Source organism: Schistocerca serialis, chromosome 1, assembly GCF_023864345.2.
Source record: "Schistocerca serialis cubense isolate TAMUIC-IGC-003099 chromosome 1, iqSchSeri2.2, whole genome shotgun sequence".
NCBI classification, from domain to species: Eukaryota; Metazoa; Arthropoda; class Insecta; order Orthoptera; family Acrididae; genus Schistocerca; species Schistocerca serialis.
The window spans coordinates 1,078,914,738-1,078,932,481 of NC_064638.1; the positions used below are offsets into that span (position 1 = coordinate 1,078,914,738).

The 17,744-nt window shown below is 42.5% G+C and overlaps 1 non-coding gene and 1 pseudogene across 1 annotated transcript; both read right to left on the bottom strand.

Annotated features, from left to right (window-relative positions):
• LOC126455532 (ribonucleoside-diphosphate reductase subunit M2-like) overlaps positions 1-15,939 on the bottom strand; it is a 36,709-nt pseudogene extending 20,770 nt beyond the window's left edge.
• On the bottom strand, positions 7,375-7,446 carry Trnaa-agc (transfer RNA alanine (anticodon AGC)). The gene has a single exon. It is a non-coding gene; the product is annotated as a tRNA-Ala (tRNA).
• Positions 15,940-17,744: the final 1,805 nt, after the last annotated feature.

Below are 17,744 nucleotides of genomic sequence, written 5' to 3' on the forward strand. Positions count from 1 at the left end.
TTTAATCTTGAATAGTGAAGATCGTCCTTTCTCCTAGTATTGTAGTTATGCACACTGCTATTACTTTTGAATTGGGTTTGGTTGTTAATAACAAATTTCATAAGAGAGTATATATACTGAGAAGCTACTGTGAATATCCCTAGATCCTTAAATAATTGTCTGCAGGATGATCTTGGGTGGACTCCTGCTATTATTCTGATTACACGCTTTTGTGCAATAAATACTTTATTCCTCAGTGATGCATTACCCCAAAATATGATGCCATATGAAAGCAATGAGTGAAAATAGGCGTAGTAAGCTAATTTACTAAAATGTTTATCACCAAAATTTGCAATGACCCTTATTGCATAAGTAGCTGAACTCAAACGTTTCAGCAGATCATCAATGTGTTTCTTCCAATTTAATCTCTCATCAATGGACATACCTAAAAATTTGGAATATTCTACCTTAGCTATATGCTTCTGATTAAGGTCTATATTTATTAATGGCGTCTTACCATTCACTGTACGGAACTGTATGTACTGTGTCTTATCAAAATTCAGTGAGAGTCCGTTTACAAGGAACCACTTAGTAATTTTCTGAAAGACAGTATTGACAATTTCATCAGTTAATTCTTGTTTCTCAGGTGTGATTACTATACTTGTATCATCAGCAAAGAGAACTAACTTAGCATCTTCATGAATATAGAATGGCAAGTCATTAATATATAATAAGAACAACAAAGGACCCAAGACTGACCCTTGTGGAACCCCATTCTTGATAGTTCCCCAGTTTGAGGAATGTGCTGATCTTCGCATGTTACGAGAACTACTTATTTCAACTTTCTGCACTCTTCCAGTTAGGTACGAATTAAACCATTTGTGCACTGTCCCACTCATGCCACAATACTTGAGCTTGTGTAGCAGAATTTCATGATTTACACAATCAAAAGCCTTTGAGAGATCACAAAAATCCCAATGGGTGGTGTTCGGTTATTCAGATCATTCAAAATTTGACTGGTGAAAGCATATATGGCATTTTCTGTTGAAAAACCTTTCTGGAAACCAAACTGACATTTTGTTAGTACTTCATTTTTACAGATATGTGAAGCTACTCTTGAATACATTACTTTCTCAAAAAATTTGGATAAAGCTGTTAGTAGGGAGATTGGACGGTAATTGTTGACATCAGATCTATCCCCCTTTTTATGCAAAGGTATAACAATAGCATATTTCAGTCTATCAGGGAAAATGCCCTGTTCCAGAGAGCTATTACACAGGTGGCTGAGAATCTTACTTATCTGTTGAGAACAAGCTTTTAGTATTTTGCTGGAAATGCCATCAATTCCATGTGAGTTTTTGCTTATAAGCATGTTTATTATTTTCCTAATTTCAGAGGGAGAAGTGGGTGAGATTTCAATTGTATCAAATTGCATAGGTATGGCCTCTTCCATTAACAGCCTAGCATCTTCTATTGAACACCTGGATCCTACTATATCCACAACATTTAAAAAATGATTATTAAAAATATTTTCAACTTCTGACTTTTTGTTCGTAAAGCTTTCATTCAATTTGATGGTAATACTGTCTTCCTCTGCTCTTGGTTGACCTGTTTCTCTTTTAATAATATTCCAAATTGTTTTAATTTTATTATCAGAGTTGCTGATTTCAGACATGATACACATACTCACATGATACACAATCACCATTGAAGAGTCTTGCGGATAATATAGCAAGTCCATAACCACCACTTGTGCACTCACAAAGTTTTTGGAATTGTCCTTAGAACCAGCAATACTGTTATCCAGTCCCTTGCTGAAATATTAACACACGTGCAAACACTAACAATCCCAACTTCTCACATATTGTCCATATACTATAACCAACAGAAACGTGTGCAGTGAAATGTAACTTACAAGTTAATAATATGATGAACTGGTATCAATTACAATTTTATAACATAAGAATACAATAACAACGGTACAAAATACATCATTAAAAACATAATAATACAGATAACATTTGTAGTAATAGGGGCTTTACAAAAGAATAGAAATAAACATATACATCAGTGTTACAGTAATTATGACATAAGTAAATACATAAAAGATCAGAATAATTATTGAAACATCAACTTCACACATGAGCATTGAAACAGAACAGAATTAATAATGTCTAACATCTTTACAAAGTAAATAACATATTATTAATGCAAATTATATTCGAGGATAACAGTATTCCTCATCATAGTTAATGTAGCTGAGTATTAGAAATATTTTACAACATAAGTCTTATCAGATAAACATATAAAGACAGGAAGAACGTAAATACACAAGGGTACACAAACACATAGTGGGATAACATTGGGAAAGGACAGGGTCTGTTTTACTGCAGTATTTTGCAAACAAAACTTTCTTTACTTCTCGGAGATCTCCCTTCGTTCTTCATTATTTCCAAAAAGTCCTATCTATACCTGCTTTCGGCTTCACTGTCATTTCTCAGTTTACTTTGGAGCCTAGTATTACGTTTTTCACACGCCATAATTGTCACAATATTTCACACAATAACACAGAAAAGCACAATTTGAAGAGCAAAATAAGATAACATAGCAATGGAAATAATGTCTACTTAATTGCAAGCGCAGCTGCGAAATACTTGGTGCAAATCTACATGCATGTCACAACTGTTTTACTGTACAACAATGAAAAACTACAATTACAAAGGAAATTCTCTCTATGATTACACACTAGCAATAAACAAAGGCTACACTAATTACACAAACTACAAGAAAAAAATCAGAAGATTCCAGGTTCGAATCCTGGCAGGGTCGCCATATGAAACGTCCCCTTTGATAAATTATACAAGACTGTTCTAAAACTGACAAACAATATTTTTAGCGAAACGCAATCTGACTATCAATAATCTCTACAAAAGAATGGTCCTGACTAACATTAACCTATACCTTTCACAAATCACTTACCTCACAAAAATCTTCATTACTCGAACTACTGCAATACAGCGAGCGCCACTACTGCCAGCTAAATAAAAGATTCAAACTACGGAAGGCACTAACTACTGATAGGCATAGTTAGCAAATGAAAGATTTTAATAGAGAACAAACAATGTATTTACCTTAATAGTGTTGAAAACTCATAATATACATAGCAGTTTATGACATCCAGTCTTACAAATTTCAAAACTCAGCCATCTCTCTCCCCACATCCACCACTGCTGGTGGCTCACCTCCAACTGCCGAACGCTATGCACTGTTAACATCCAGCTGCCCAACACTACAATGGCAGACAACAATGCAAACTAAAAAATGGTTGAAATGGCTCTGAGCACTATGGGACTTAACAGCTATGGTCATCAGTCCCCTAGAACTTAGAACTACTTAAACCTCACTAACCTAAGGACAGCACACGACACCCAGCCATCACGAGGCAGAGAAAATCCCTGACCCCGCTGGGAATCGAACCCGGGAACCCGGGCGTGGGAAGCGAGAACGCTACCGCACGACCACGAGATGCGGGGAATGCAAACTAGCCACAGACTGCACACAGCACAGCCAGTGAATTACATACAGAGCGCTACGTGGCGTTACCTATATAAAAACCTAAACAGCCTACTTACATAGCACCTAAACAGCCTACTTACAATGTGTTTCTTGCTCGTTTCAGTAGGAGCTGTTATTGAAGTAGCACTGCTCGCTTTTCCCATTTTCTATAATAACGCAATGATTCAAACCAATGAAAATTTTGTACCCCTTTTAAAAAAGTATATTTAAAGACGAAAAATATTAGTAATGATGCAGTGGATAATTGACATTTAGATTTTTTTACTCGGTTATTAGTATACGATCAAAAACATGTGTTATAGCCAAGATCAAAACAATCCCGAAAAGTATCCCTTATTCAGAACTAAAATACCGGTATTGGTTTCGACCAGTCGGTTTTTACCATCCCTAGTGATAACTGCCTTTATTCGATGTCAACGAGCAATGACCTTTCACAGATGGGTGAAAGGCGGCTATTCTTTCAGACAGCCTCCATTCCCTTCTCCGGCTTTATTTGCACTATTTTGTTCTATGCAATTATTAACAAGTCAGTATGTCCTCAAGGAAGGGTGATCACGATGCATTTCATTAAGAGATTGGGTAAGGCTGGTGTACATTAAGCAGCATATCTGCAGGCATTAATTTTTGGCCAGGAATAGTTCCTGCCTGCTCTGACTTCAGGCTGGCTGCAAGTTCGCTAACAAGCAGTGGCCCGCAAGAAAGGTAAACGGAAAAGCCAGGTTTACAAAGAAAAGGCGGTGCTGGAGTTTCTGTAAGACTACAATATCCTCGCCTCGTGCCTGCTAGACAGTCGCCGTACCCCTCAGGGGTGGTGAAACTATGAAAGTACGCACTGGGCACTCTGGGGTTGCGAGCTAGTGCAGGTCGTTGACCGGGAAGAAAATGAAGTGGGGGACGCCACCCTACGCCACGACAATATAGAGCTCAGTAGGCTTCTGAGGGGTAGAATGAGATTTTCACTTTGCAGTGGAGTGTGCGCTGATATGAAACTTCCTGGTAGATCAAAACTGTGTGCCGGACCGAGACTCCAAGTCGGGACGTTTGCCTTTCGTCGGCAAGTGCTCTACCAATTGAGCCACCCCGGCACGACTCACGACCCGTCGTCACAGCCAGTAAATCACTTGCCCGCGTAAGGCAAAGGTCCCGAGTTCGAGTCTCGGTTCACCACACAGTTTGGATCTGCCAGGAAGTTTCTGAGGGGTAGTTTTCTGCGACAAAGGTACATTCTGTGGCAGGAAACTGTAATAGGTATGCGCAGGCTACCATTACAACACCACACTCTGCCCAGTGAGAAGCTGTTTTCAAGAAATTCGTTGCGGTGTATATAAAAGGAAGTATATCGAATTTGAGCCGGCTAGTCCACTTACAACTTCCCCTCCGATCAGGAGTTTGAGTAGCTAGTAGTGGACACTTCTTGTAGTCACGGGTGGCAGCGCAAGCAGTTGAGGGCATAAAGCCCTCAATAGGAAGAAAAACGTTTATTACTTAACAGGAAATACGTTCTGACAGACACCTTTCCCTTTTTGTTTTTTTAAAAAAAAGGTAAACGTTGCTTTTCTGACAAAGAGGTACGTTAATACATTAGTACAATGAACAAACTGAACAGTAACTTAGTAAATATCCCAACAAGCAAGGATTCCAAATGGTTCAAATGGCTCTAAGCACTATGGGACTTAAGATCTGAGGTCATCAGTCCCCTAGACTTAGAACTACGAGTACTTAAACCTAACTAACCTAAGGCTATCACACACACATTCATGCCCGAGGCAGGATCCGAAACTGAAACCGTAGCAGCAGCGCTGTTCCGGACTGAAGCGCCTAGAAGCGCTCGGCCACAGCGGCTGGATCAAGCATTCAATATGTATTACATTCATGAATAAAACAACGTGTATCGGAGCTCTACAAAAATTAACTGTGTTAAGAAAAAATTAATCTCAGTGATAAGCTCAAAATTCATAATATTTTCATTTAGCTAATTTAGTAAATACTCAAAACACATTTTTCTTGAACATTCCAGGCATTTAGTTATACCATAATTCACACACTTATTGCAGTGTTCCTGTTGTTCTGGTAAGGAGAAAGACTACACATCATCTTTTATTTCATACATATCACTAGATTTGTAGTTACTTTGCTGATGTACTTCCTGTTTCTGTACTGTTCCAGCTTGAAGTTTGTCTATTTCACAATTAGTTCTATAAATTTATCATCAAAGACTGAAAACCAAATCTCTTCTGTCTTAGGAATAACACCTAAATTTTATTAGCCATTGTTAATCCAGGCCGGCTGAAGTGGCCGTGCGGTTAAAGGCGCTGCAGTCTGGAACCGCAAGACCGCTACGGTCGCAGGTTCGAATCCTGCCTCGGGCATGGATGTTTGTGATGTCCTTAGATTAGTTAGGTTTAACTAGTTCTAAGTTCTAGGGGACTAATGACCTCAGCAGTTGAGTCCCATAGTGCTCAGAGCCATTTCAACCATTTGTTATATCCAGTATTCCCCGCATTAGGCTATCACGAGATATTAGTCCAGCTTTAGTTAGTTCTTTTGATTCACAATAAAATCCATTTTCCCTTCGTAAATGAAATGAACCGAAGTACTGTTATTTGCTTGGTCACCTTGTCAGTAAAAGTCAGCACGTGCAACAGAATATTGTTTATCAGAGGAAGATACGTGGGATGCTTTTGCAGAAGAAAAGGATGGATCGCAATTAGAAGAGGCATAAAATAAACCGCCTACATCCATTTCCTGTCCATTTCCTTCTTCGTCCATCCTAGCAAGATTTTCTTCAAAATTTGGAACATTCTCTCTCAGTATCTTGGTTTGTATTTTTTCGTTACGTACATGGAACTTGCGCGTTTCCCCCAACCTGAATATTATATTCAAAAATGCGAGATCTTATGATTTAAAAGACTGTCTAAGGGAAAAGGCAATTAGCCGCATTCAGTTCTACTCACCAGAAACAAAAGTTTCACGTTTAGTAGCATGTGTCAAATAGACACACAACAAAACTTGCGTTACTGACAATATTTGTTTCAGAAAAAAACTGTAACTTCACATGTAATCGTCACCATCAACAATGATTCAAACCACAAGAGAGACAAAGAAATCGTATGAAGGTACAGAGGCATTCCCACCAATAGTACAAAAAGTATTGGTAAACTAACAAAATAAAAATGCGTACCTGTCCCTCAGTCACCTACTTCTTTTTAAGAGTAAAACATGCCAGGGGACTCGAAAAACGATGCAGTCATTGTCACAATGTGGAAACAGAGTGATTTATCTGATGTCCAAAAGTGCACGACCATTCGCTTTTGGACCATTACTGGAGCGATTAAGTTTGTGAAGTGTTCACATGCCGCCGTGCTTAAAGTATACCGTGCATAGCGTAATAGTGGTACCCAAAACCAGCGCCGAGGCAACTACAGTGCACCGCGGGCCATACATAATTTGGGTGAACGACGGTTGCGTTGATGTGTACTTGCGAACAGACGTGCAACTGTTGAGCAATTGACCGCCCGGATGAATCGACGGGCTATCAACAGTGTGTCCGTAACGACCGTTCAGCGAACATTGATGCTCATGGGCCTCGGCAGCAGGTGTCTGGTTCATGCGCCCACGCTGGCTGCTGCTCAGAGGCGACGAAACCTGTAATTTGCAAGCCAGTAACGCAGCTGAGTGCTGACAGATGGCCTTTTCAAATGAATATCTTTTACCCGTCAACGGCCGTTGACGGGTAAAGTGTGGAACGTCTGAGAGCAAACACCCTGCAACAATCATTGGAAGATAATGATCGAAGCAGACGAAATGAATCAAAGTTTGTGCTGCGGCCGGGACTCGAACCCGGGTCTTATTGCTTGCTAGGCAGCAATGCTACCATTACACCATCACAGCACGCTGGTCAACATTGCTGCACGAACTACCTAAGCTGTGTGCCCTCCCCATGACAAACGTCAATTCATTTTTACCTTGCATATTGTCACTACTGTCAGGGCTCTCCGATATTGGCAAGCACCCCAGCATTGGACGTAGTGGGAGAGGCCTGACAGTAGTGACAATATGTAAGGGAAAAATGAAGTTTGTGTGGGGGAGGGCACTCACCTTAGGTAGTTCGTACAGTGATGTGCACAATCGTGCTGGGGTGGCTAAATAATAGCGTTTCCGCCTAGCAAGCAAAATGACCCGCGTTCGAGTCCTAGCCATAGCACAAATTTTAATTCGTTTCGTCTGCTTCGATCATTATCGTAGCTTATAAAAAGAGACTTAAATGTCTCAGGGAAACATTTAATTATAAAGATCTACAATCATTGGAAGGGTCCAGGCCGCAGCTGGGAGCGTTATAATCTGGAGAATACTTTCTTGGCATTCTCTGGGTGATCTCTTCATTCTGAAAGGCACAGTGTATAAAAAAAAACTATGTATCTATCCTTGGGGACTAGTCGACCCGTGCATACAGTTTTCTGTTCCACGGCAGGTTGACATCTGCCAACAGGAAAATGCAACGTGCCACATAGCTCGCAATATATGTGTGCCCTTGAAAGAGCACCAGAGTGAGTTTACTGCACTACGTTGGCTACCAAATCCCACCCCCCTCCCCGCCCCCGCATTTACATCCCACCCGAACGTCTGTGGGAGCACCTTGATCGGGCTGTTCGTGCCATGGATCCTCAACTGAGAAACCTAGCGCAGCTGGCCACGGCGCTGGAGTCGTAATGAGTCCACATCCCTGTCTGTACTTTACAGCCGGCCGGGATGGCCGAGCGGTTCTAGGCGCTACAGTCTGGAACCGCTCGACCGCTACGGTCGCAGGTTCGAGTCCTGCCTCGGACATGGATGTGTGTGACGTCCTTAGGTTAGTTAGGTTTAAGTAGTTCTAAGTTCTAGGGGACCGATGACCTCAGCTGTTAAGTCCCATAGTGCTCAGAGCCATTTTGTACTGTACAGAATGTCATTGACTCTCTTCCTGGACGTCTTGCAGCGGGCCGCGCTACGAAACTGGTTATTCAGGATTTTGACAGGTGGTCACATTGATTTGACCGGACACTGTCTATCGTAAACATAGCAATTGCATTTACACAATATTTCAGAATGATATAACAGAGAAGCTCAGAGTGAGGTCTTTGCCTTAAATGGTGTAGTAACCTTTACATAGAGAGGTCCATGCGCTTCCACATAGTAACTCTGACTGTGCAGATTCATAAAGTTGATACTTACACGTATCTTACGACTCGAGCAATTTCACCATACAGTGCGATAGCGCTCAACTGTATAGAGGGTATCTTATAGATGAATACCGTCAGCGGCAAACAATACAGCGTATAGAGAGAATCCCAACGAACTTGGATGTGTAGCTAAAAGTGAACCTGGTCAGTAATGCGTAACTCTTGAAGGGCTGTCATAACTATGTTCTGTTAAATGCTTCAGTTTACCAACTTACCTTAAAGAATTAATATTTACTGTTGCAAAATACGGAAATCTTCCTGGTTTGTTAAATTTAAGCACCTTCTTTTGAGGAATATGTTGCATGTTTGTTTGTTCATTCAGTGCCTCTCTAGGCGCTTCGACTAGCCTTTGTCCGCTATGTGACACCCCACCGTATCCGAATGGTGTCTTCGCCTAGATAATCTCGTCGTGACTGTCCAAACCGGTGGATTCTTTCAATAGAAGACTCCTGACAAATTGCTGAAAGTTGATAGAAGAATACTCCGAGCAATTACCAGTAAGAAACACTAAGTAAACGGGCAGTGGAGATCTTTGCCCAATTCAGTAGCGTATAAAGAGAGTGAATCCATTATTGATACAATGTGGAAAAGAAGGATTGCATTTTTCGGCCACATATCTCGCCTACCAAATACTAGAATCCTGAAGCAACTTTTTGACTATTTCTGGAACAGTTAAACTATAAACATCTGGTTTAAACAAGTACAAAGTGATCTGGATGAACTGTACATCACCACACACCAAATTCAACAAAGATAAGAGAAACTGCTTCTGAAGAAAAAATACACACCGCTGACATTCAAACCATCAGAAGGGAAGAAGTATGTCATATCTGCAGAAGAACGAGCAGCCAGATCACAGCGAATGAAGAAGTTTTGGGAAACGAAGAAATTGCTGACTGCTAAGACCTAAAATTAATTATTGTAGACTCTGTTCTATTATGTTTGATTTTAGTGCTCCAATGTGGGAGTAAACTATGTAAATAAATAAATAAATAAAAGTGAACCCGGTACGGCGGATGTTAAGCTCATGCTTCATCAACAGTGAGATTTTTTTTGTGGCTTTAATGGCTATATTCAACGTGCTCTAGGACTTACAAACGCGTCTTCTAGAGTAGCATATGATTTCTTCATGCTTTTTTGAATATAATACGTTTTAAAATAAAAATAGTTGCATCGAAGCTAGTACTGAATGACTGACAGTCTTTAACGAGAGTGCCAGTAGAGAAAGTAGAGATTCACGGTTTTCGTTTCATTGCTGTCGTCTACGTACCAAAAATGTAGCTTATTGACTCAGCTCCAAATAAAAGATGTATGAAAATAGTAATTGTTCTGGAAAGAACAGGTACCACTGATGACCGCGCAGCTTCTCTAGAATAAATAATAATTAATAGAATTAACCCTCTGACCGAACACGCTGAGCTACCGTGCCGGCTCGGTCTGAGCCACCGAGGACACAGATAAATAGCGCTACTGCAGGGACTTATCCCTTGCACGCTTCCCTTGAGACCCACATTACCAGCTGCGTCTGGCATGTAAAAAGCAGCTCCCGGGTTCGAGTCCCGGTCGGGGCACACATTTTCAGCTGTCCCCATCGAGGTATATCAACAACACTTGTCGGCAGCTGAGGGTTTCAATTAATTATCACCAAATAAAAGAGTTAAAACACCCTGCATTAGCGTCCTGCCTCAGTGTATTTCTCTACTGGAATACTTTTCTAGAAATAGAATAATCATGCACAGAATAAAATTGAATGCCCTTGTTAATTAAAATTTTATTCAAGGCTAGATCTCTAGTTACATTTTGAGGTCTTTACCGGCAAACGAGGGTTCACGTACATGAGTTTGTTTACGAACTACTGGAGATGCATTGGCGATGGTATGCATGGTATGCAACTCACTGTATCGAACCTGTGATTCGTTGTGCTTCGTGCTTTTGAATCTAAGACTTGAGGGTACCTTACCAGCTGTTGATGGTTACAAATGATGTTGTAAGACGTCGTGGTCTCCTGACGTTCATTGCTTCCATATTCCGCCCTCACAATCTTATTCTGCACATCAAGACGCTTCATTCGAACCCAAACTCGATAAAATAAAGTCAGTGTTGTATGAATTCATATAAACGATATGCAAATAACAAGTAAGCGCATCGTGGTTGAAATACTCGAGGCTGGTGTACACACATACATTCCAGACACGACGGTCACAGGAGCTTTTAGTTCAGGAGAGAAACCGCACAACGGGACGCTGGTCCCGACAGAGGATGACCCAGCCTATGTCGGCCAGTGACCGCCTGTGAAGCGGACAGCGTGGGCCTGAGTGAAAAGGGGGAACGACCCTGTGTTCGGATTAAAAGCAAATTCCACTACATTGTGTGGGAGTGGCCAGCCTACGCATCCTTTACACATAGCACGCAGTTTCAGAGATTTTCACAGTGAGACAGCAAACGCCAAACGCCAATACTACGGATTTCTGGATTGGTTGTCTTGAACGAAACGTCATTCTCCCATTTTAGAAGAGCGATGCTCATTGGTAGACGATATTTCTGACGCCTTGACCTGAAGGAGTAATGGAAGAGACCGAAAGATATACCCCTTCATGTCTGGCGTGGAGAGGCACCGTTCCGTTGTCGCTCTTGGAGCGAGGAACAAGTCTCTCCTCAGTACTTCACTGGGAGAGCACCTCTGTCGAGAGCAAATCGAAGTGCGACTCTCTATATAATTGAGTCCTTGCGATTAAGCTTTGTTCACTGTGTTGGCCGACACACTTATTGTGCGGTGGGAATGGACAGAGTTATAGTTAAATGCCTGCGAGTGAATTTTTGAGTGGCATCACGGTGAACTCGTTATCTGACCGGTGTACCACGCCAACAGTTAGACTAGAGGCGAATAGGAATCCTTGACTTCATCAAGGCGTAGGGAGAGTTTGATTGGCGAAGGTCAATTCAGATAGAACGAGAGTTATCTTATTTGTCAGTAGCGAGCGGCGCAGACAGCAGTCATCGAAGCTTACGGAATTGTGCGCTACAGCTCTTGCGAGCCCCATATTTCCTCCACAACAGTACACTTCACTGCATTTCACATGCGACAGCCTCAAACATACCTAGCAACATTCTAAAGGATAATTATTCAAGTTGAGTAAGCGCGCCTCTCAGCCATTCTCCCAAGTCAACAACCATCTTAAACCTTGTATAGAAATTTCATTAGCGAATCCTATCCTTGAGAGGTAACTTCACATTCCGAAAAGAACCAGGATATAACTTGTTCAATTCATAACTAAAAGTGCCATTACGATTTCTCAGAATTTTTGCAAAATAAATAATAATTTTCATTAGTTTCATGTTTTTCTTACACTAACTAGCACTACTCCAGTACCTAAGTATCCCACTAGTTATGTAAGAAATTTTGTGAATTTTTGTGTCGTTTCCTTACAGCGGACGACTACAGAAGATATTTATTGCTGAAAGTTTTTCAGGCATTTGGCTGTAGAACGTTAGCAGCGTGTGTTTGACTTCTGTAGTAGTGTGGAGGTGGAAATCGCATCTTGCAGGAGCCACAGGGTAAAGGGTACATCTCAGATTAATCCGTTGCGCAGAATAACATAATCTCAGATCAACCCCAGATCACAATGTAATGGATCCAGAATGGACTGCGAATTGTTGTATCTAGTAGCACCGATTGTATGACACGAAAAATGCTGATGATGTGTTGTGAGACGCATTTTAACAGGGCAATAGTTGCGGCGCTGTGACGAGGCAGCCAGACCGTGCAAGTGGGGCGCTGGTTTGGGTGGCGGAAGCCTGGCGCCTGCCTTTCGGCACAGCGAGTATGCAGAGCAATTACTGGCTGCAGTTTACGTTCTGGAAGATACCCGCGGACGCGCTAACGAGTGATAATGAGATGCCAGAAGGCGGCGGGGCCGGTTTCAGAATTCACGACGTACCGCTGCTACTGCAATTTACGACAGCGCAGTGGTTAATTCCAGTCACTGCAGCATATACTAGAGTGCAAAACTTAAGGACTCTCTGACGCTGCCAAGTAACGTAGTGCGATTAAACTGTGTCTATACACACACTGAAGTACCAAAGAAAGTGGTATAGGCATGCCTATTCAAATACGGAGGTATGTTAGCAGGCAGAATACGGAGCTGCAGTCAGCAAGACCTATATAAGACAACACGTGTCTGGCGCAGTTTTTAGATCGGTTACTTCTGCTACAATGGCAGGTTATCAAGAGTTAAGTGAGTTTGAAAGTGATTTTATAGTCAGTGCACGAGCGATGAAGTGGGAATTTTCCTGTACGACCATTTCACGAGTGTACCGTGAATATCAAGAAACCGGTAAAACATCAAAGTACCGGCATCGCTGCGGCCGGTAAAAGATCCTGCAAGAACGGGACCAACGACAATTGGAGAGAATCGTTCGACGTGACAGGAATCCGACCCTTCCCTAAATTGCTGCAGATTTCAATGCTGGGCCATCAACAAGTGTCAGCGTACGAACCATTAAACATTAGCGACATGGGCTTCCTAAGCTGAAGACACAATCGTGTACCCTTGATCACTGCACGAGAGAAAGCTTTACGACTTGCCTGGGCCCGTCAACACCGACGTTGGACTGTTGATGACTGGAAACATGTTACCCGGTTGGACGAGTCTCGTTTCAAATTGTATCGAGCGGATGGACGTGTACGGGTACGGAGGCAACCTCAATAATCCATGGACCCTGTATGTCAGCAGGAGACTGTTAAAGCTCTTGGAGGTTCTATAATGGTGTGGGCATGTGCACTTGGAGTGATATCGGACCCTTGATACGTATAGATACAAATCTGACAGGAGACACGAACGTAAGCATCCTGTCTGATCACCTGCATCCAATCATGTCCATTGTGCATTCCGACGGACTTGGACAGTTCCAGCAGGACAATGCCACACCTCACATCTCCAGGATTGCTACAGAGTGGCTCCAGGAACACTTTTATCATTTTAAACACTTCCGCTCGCCACCAAACTCCCCAGACATGAACATTATTGAGCGTATCTGGGATGCCTTGCAATGTGCTGTTCAGAAGCGGTCTCCACCTCCTCGTACTCTTTAGGATTTATGGACAGTCCTGCAGGATTCATGGTGTCCATTCCCTCAGGACATTCCCTTCAGACATTAGACGAGTCCATGCCATGTCGTGTTGCGGCTCTTCTGCGTGTTGGGCAGGGGGGGGGGGGGCCTCTACACGATATTAGGCAGGCTCTTCAGTGTATAAAGAACTCTTACAGTACAGTGCGGAAGGTAACTGAATGAAATATGCAATGAGACGAACAGAAACGACACTATTATTCAAAGACAATAATCGCACTGAAGTGACCGCGATTTATGTGTAAGTTGGCAGCGCTTTGCATTGGATCTCTGACTGCGCTTTCTTTGTAAGAGAGTCTGTGGCTGGTCAGACTCGTTGTTGGAAGTTAATCGCCAGTAGGTTTGGGCAGTTGAAAGCTAGTCGCCAGCAGTGATGGATGTTAGATGTGAGAAGTTAGCATTGGTGGAGGGTAGAAGTCTGAAGTGTTAGCGTGGGCTAACGATCTGTACATGTTTGACTTGGAGACTGAATGTTTTTCATGATTATATACCTTAGTACTAGATGTCAATGACGATTTATATTCGTGTTTGAACTGGACGTCACATTAATAAGGTGAAAAATACATTATTTCTTTTGCAACAAAATCTTTCCTTTGCTAACCACATGCCTATTAGTAGTTAGTGGCTTTAGTAGTTAGAATCTTTTATTGAGCTTGCAGTATTGACGCTCGCTGTATTGCAGTAGTTCACGTAATGAAGATTTTTGTGAGGTAAGTGCTTAATGAAATGTATAGGTTATTGTTAAGATTTCTTTTTAGTCAGGGCCATTCTTTTGAATTAATTATTTGAAGTAGGTTGTAATTTTTTTGAGCAGTCAGACTGCGTTGCGCTAGAATATTGTAGGTCAATATTGACATGATAGGAAAAAGTAAAGAGAAAGTAGGCTCAGTACGCTCAGGTTCATTCAGTTGTTTCAGAATCAAATAACGTAGAAGTTTCATCTTCTCAGTCATTCTGCAATTTAAGTACAGACACACTCATTTAAATAAAGAATTTTCATGTTATATAGTCCGCTAGATATAACAAACTGTAGCACATGGCTCTTAATACGGTGTGGGATCACCACGGATGCGATGTACGTTCTCCAATGACCTCCAATGTGTCTAGTTGATTTACGGATGGAAACACGTAATGCACCCAGGAACATGATCGAAAATGATTGACTTCGCAGATCGGGTATTACGGTGTGGGCGACATAACGTTACACTGGGGGACTGACATACAATTCTTTGAATACATTTCACTCACTGGTCAACGTTATTGTGACGTTGCACTTCTCCTGCATATATCTCTTTTCAGTGGTGCAGTCGGCCCGGAATTCCATTTTTATGAATGACTATGTACGTATGCATCGTACAGCGTAGGTAGAGGAGCTCTTGAAACATGTGGATATTCGGCGAATTGACTGATTTGCCCGTTGCCCTCAATTAAATTCCAGCGAGCACATGCGGGAAATCTACTGCAGCACGTCCACATACATCACCGATCATCCAGCAGTGTCAATAGCGCTGGTGGAGAGGTGAAGCGCCCTGCCTCAAGAGCTCCTTACCAACCTTACAGTCAGCATAGGAGCACGTTCCCGAGCATGCGCTGTCGTCCGTGGTGATCACCCATCGTATTAACAACCATGCCCCGCCTTTTGCAAAATCCAGGGAACCATCATAACTCTCGATGAGTTCACTGTAATTTTTGTCTTTGAATAAAAGTGTCATTTCTGTTCTTTGGTACCTTCTGTACTGTTCTATTCTGTAGCAGTTCTTTCTATCCATGGTGAAAGTTTCATCGAGGTATGTTATTTGGCTGGGACGCGTCATCTGAAAGTTAATTTCGTGGGAAATTTTTACACAGCAACGTATTTCGCTGCGGCATACATGCAAATAACACGGACGACTTCGTCGATACATAATTTCTCAGCCAGACTCTCAAGTATATCAGCGGATTTAGAAAGCCTCGGAGACTCAGTCCAACAGAAGATGACATCTGCCAGGGCTACCACCAGCACCACCACCACCACCATCACCATCACCACCGCGGCCATTACCATTACCATCATCATCACCATGACCTTTTCAGTTCCAACTGGTATGGATTCCGATAACAACGGTCATATGCGCTTCTCGTAATCGTGAATGACTTCCTGAAGGACATGCAACAAAGCAGTCAACTTGATGCATCATTTCTTGACTCAGTACCACATTCAGGCTTATTTACAGAAGTACTATCGTATGGGGTACCAACAGGCTCATCTGAGGATTCCTTGCTGGGGAGAACAGTGTATATTATCTGGAATGGAGAGTCATCGACAGATGAAGAAATAACTTCACAGCGTCTCCGCAAAGTGTTCTAGATCCTTGCTGTTCATGTAATATATTAATGACCTTGCTACCAATATTAATAGTAAAAATTTTCGTAGATGGTCTAGTTATCTACAAAGTGCTGACTGAAAAATGCTACACAAACATTCATTTAGACGTTGCTAACGGTTAAAAATGGTGTAAAGATTTGCAACGTCCTTTAACTGTTCCGAAACGCAAAATTGTCCAAAAGAGAAAGGCGTAGTATACTACAACTATAGTATCAGTAAGTCACAGCTTAAACCAGAATAAAAACTAAACTTCGCCCGAACACCGAGCGAGGTGGCGCAGTGGTTAGACACTGGACTCGCATTCGGGAGGACGACGGTTCAATCCTGCGTCCGGCCATCCTGATTTAGGTTTTCCGTGATTTTCCTAAATCGCTCCAGGCAAATGCCGGGATGGTTCCCTTGCAAGGGCACGGCCGACTTCCTTCCACATCCTTCCCTAATCCGACGAGACCGATGATCTCGTTGTTTGGTCTCCTCCCCCAAATATCCCAAACCAACCGCTCGAACTGGCCATGAAGGCCCAACGGTACCGACCGACCGCCGTATCATCCTCAGTCTACAGGTGTCCCTGGATGCCTTTGCAAGGGCATGGCCGACTTCCTTCCACATCTTTCCCTAATCCAACGAGACCGATGACCTCGCTGTTTGGTCTCCTCCCCCAAAGAACCCAATCCAACACAACCACCCGAACAGGCCATGAAGGCCCAACTGACCGCCGTATCATCCTCAGCCCACAAGCGTCACTGGATGCTGATATAGAGGGGCACTGTGGTCAGCACACCGCTCTCCCGGCCGTATGTCAGTTTACGAGGCCAGAACCGCTACTTCTCACTCAAGTAGCTCCTCAACTTGCCTCACAAGGGCTGAGTGCACCCCGCATGCCAACAGCGTTCGGTAGACACGATGGTCACCCACCGATGTACTAGTTCAGCCTGACAGCACTTAACTTCAGTGGTCTGACTGGAACTGGTGTTACCAGTGCGCCAAGACCGTAAGCTTAAACCAGTCTATTTGCTCAAATAGTTGGATGTAACAGTTTGTAAGGACATCCAAAGATCACATAGACCTCGTTGACACGTAGCATCTGGCAGACTTCGGTCCATTGATAGAATACTAGGACGATGCAATCTCCAGCTCAGGCCGTAAATATTCAGCTGAGGCCTTCATGTCTTCTGTCCGACATGATGTAGCCTGACTCTTCTGCACAGTCGGGTGACGCTGCCGACCGACCAAATTTTCGCCTGGTAATGATACGTACACGTGCACTTCTGTTATAGTCAGCATGCCAATAATCCTTTTATCTCAGACCAATAATAAAGAAGTCGTGGAAAGCGACACTGAGACCTTCTCACTATAATACTTTGCGTATTACTGTTTTCTTATTGTAATTGTGGACTTGGAAAGGAGTTGATTGTTTTAACTGTTTTGTAAAGGGTAACTAAAATTGGCTACTCCATGTCGAAACAAAACGTTATATG